A 3,662-nucleotide genomic window follows, 5' to 3' on the forward strand; every position below is an offset into this window, starting at 1 on the left:
ATAGGTAGCCATGTCAATTATGTCTCAGTAAAAAAAAAAAATGTAGCCAAAGAATGTAGGGAAAAAACAATTAAAGCATTATTTATGGTACTACTTCCTTTTTTTTTTTTTTTTTTTTGCAGTACGCGGGCCTCTCACTGTTGTGGCCTCTCCTGTTGCGGAGCACGGGCTCCGGACGCGCAGGCTCAGTGGCCATGGCTCACGGGCCCAGCCGTTCCACAGCATGTGGGATATTCCCGGACCAGGGCACGAACCCGTGTCCCCTGCATCGGCAGGCAGATTCTCAACCACTGCGCCACCAGGGAAGCCCCTACTTACATTTTTTAATTCATCATTTTTTGTGATGTCTTTTCTTATCTAAATAAACATTCACTTTTGAGTATAAATTTCTATTCATGATTTTTTTTCCTTAAGAAAAATTCCCAAATTATATAAGCTTCAGGCCCCACAAAATCTGCCCCTGGTCACAGCTTCTCGGTGGAGATGACATTTCAGCTGACACCCAAGGAAAGTGAAGAAAACATCCACAAGGAAAGAAAATCCAGGGCCATGGAAAGAGCATGTGGAAAGGCCTGGGGATAGGATGAGCTTACAGAGTTCACACGTAAGACCACAAATCCTATTTATTTCCAACAACACTTGTTTTATTATAAAAATAATGCATGTTCATTGTAGTAAATTAGAAAAGCTCAGAGAAGCACAAAGAAGAAAAAAAAGAACCACCAGACGCATACCAATTTTTTACTGGAAAAACAAGATTGCTCCAGTTATACCACAAGGCTGTGAATCACAAAGGATGGCTCTAGAATGATCTGGAACCTGACAGATTTTTAGAGCATGGTGCAAATATAAAGAATCTGGTCATTCTCACCATCATCATGACCATCATCATCATTATCAATGCCCAGTCAGGAAAACACATTAAAAATACCCTCTTTTAAATTTTTTGCCAAAGTCATCTGGCTACGGAAATATACATAGCACCTTTGTGGCAGTAAAGACATAGGTGAAGGGGGGTCCCTTGGGATTCCTAATTAAGTGAATACTTATTGTTCTGCTGCCCAGCACCCTCCCTTATTCTAGAAACAGCCCCTCTTCTTTTAGGGAATTGACCCTACTACTGCTTCAATCTTATGACTCTGATAGAAAGTGACGATCACTGCTTCTCCTCCCAACTCCCAACCTTAATTAATGAGCTTGGGAATGAGCACAGATTTGGGCCAATCTGAATTCGAACCCATGATCTTCTAGCTGGAGCTCAGAGAGGACTGGCCCCCTCTGTGACGGTACAGATGGGAGATGTGGGCCTGAGAGCAGCAGAAGGCCATGTTTCAAGCCAAACAGAAGTTGGTCTGAGAAAATAAGGCTGAGGATCTGGGAGAGGAGCAGAGAAGAAAAATGAAAAATGTCCTGGTGACCATACCCAGAGCGTTTCTCTTTCTAGGCATCTCTGAGACCAAGCTGCCCTTACCTGCTGATTGGCTAGGTGAAATAGTAAATCTCCCTCTTGCTCAAGTTAGTTCAAGTTGTGTACCTGCCACTTGGAACCAAATTATCCCCAATATGCTAAATGTGAATGCCTCCTGTGGCTCTTTATCATGTATAAGTCACTAGGCTGGATTCAGGGTTACTAATAAAGTAGAAAGGGGCAAGAACTAACATATACTGAGTGCCCAGTGCATTTCAGGAACTATATACAAATTACTTAATTTCATCCTTACAGCAACTCTAGGAAGTATTTGCTTTTATGAAATTGAGTTTTAGTGTGGTTGGCAACTTGTTCACGTACTCACAAGAAGTAACAGAGGCAAAATTTGAACTTAGACCTGACTGCATATCCCAGTTTTATTCCTCTTCTACATGTTGCCCGTTATGGGACCTTATAACACAATTTAGAAGAGAAATAATTCATACAAATAAGATAACGAGATATGAGCAGATACAAACAAGGAGTGGCAAAAGAGAGAAGGATTGAGTATGGACTGACCCACGGTCCAAAGGACCACCCAGTTCTAGGTACCAAATTGGAATCTTGAAGCCCTATTACTGCTTTTAAATCCTGTCCTTGCCATGAACCTAAAAATGTCATTGTTACTAGATAAGTGCTCCTCACTTAAATATGTTCAGATCTATAAGCTGGAGGTAGAAAATAAAATCTTCAAAGACTTGGCAATTTTATTGGAGTAATGTTTAACTAAGTCTATAATAAAATGTGGAAGGATCAGCAAAATACAGCCATCCAAAGACACGGCAGGGAAAATGGGTCTGAACCACAGCAGAAATTACTTAAGTCCTTTATATGGGGAAACTGTTAGCTGATAGTAAGGGCTGTTAAACAATGAAATGGGTTACCAGGGCAAGCTCAGGAATCTCCTCATCTACAGGCCTTTAAAATAGTAAAATTTTCTTGGTCTGAATGGCTTTACGTGTGGTCTTCCTTGAAGCAGGGTGGGATTAGGGAGCTACAGAGGGAGGGATGACCCTCTAATTCCCTTCCCAAGGTCTGGGATTCTCCCTACCTGACTGTCGTCACCTGGAGGAAGGGGCTCAGCCATTCGATAACCTGCCCCCTCTCTCCTAGTTCTTGCCTACCTTAGTAATGCACTCATTCACAACTGCTGTAGAAATGATTGAAATATTTAGACATAATGGAGGAAGTTTAATAGGGTCCAGTGGGAAACCCAGGTGTTTAGATCAGCTTAAAAATAATAACCACCTCCCCTGCCGGGGGCCTTCTATTCACAATCAGCTCTGCTTTTATTCTTAACCATAAAGGCTACCTCAGACAGGAAATTATTCACGTGATTGGTCTTTACAAGTGCTGTTGGGTTTAAACTGAGGGCTGTAGAGGTCATTAGTGGGCAGCCATGTGATTAACCTTTGCTAGCCCGTTGCTTTTCACACTTTGTTAACAGCTTCCATTATTGCCCCTCTGAGTCTTGAGGAAGCTGTTTATTGACAGTATTAAAAATACATAGCTACAAATTCTTAAGAGCCTTGTGTTAAAGGAAAAAAAAAAATAGCCCTCCCAACATCTTATAGCCAGCTGACTGGGGAAATGGGAAACCTCTAATTTGCCATCAAGGTTTATCAAGAACTGCATTAGCTCAATGGTATTCCCTGATACTGCTCCTTTCTTTCATATTTATACATGTGATGGTGACACCAGAGAATTTTAAAATTTGAGGAGGAAGCTGTAAAACCTCTGGATGTATTTGAGGTTTGGACTCTGTTATTTCTGAGGAAATTAGGTTATATGTGTTTGGGGAGGAGAAAAGGAAAGGGGTTGATAAGAAAAAATGTCTCTCCTAAGGCAAAGTCAAGCCCTCACCCATGTAAAATGACCAAGAGTTTCAGAAAGGATTTTTGTGTGTGATTCAGTTCTCATTCTGATGGGAATAAATGATGGCTGTTTCAGTTCTCACCCCTTTCCTCACCCCCACCCTGGGCTGTAAAATAAATGTCTTGGGAGGCATTTCCTAGAATTGTTTATGCAAGAAAGACCATATTGATGTCTCTCAACCAGTGATATGCCTAAACCCTACTTAAAGGATGGCATTCTTCAAATGATCCTCAGTCTATGACCCCTCCCACTGCCCCCATGACCTTCCTGCGAGAATTGAATGGCCTTTCTATGACCCCTCACCTCAGCATAAGAATTC

This window comes from Pseudorca crassidens, chromosome 5 (genome assembly GCF_039906515.1).
Source record: "Pseudorca crassidens isolate mPseCra1 chromosome 5, mPseCra1.hap1, whole genome shotgun sequence".
NCBI classification, from domain to species: Eukaryota; Metazoa; Chordata; class Mammalia; order Artiodactyla; family Delphinidae; genus Pseudorca; species Pseudorca crassidens.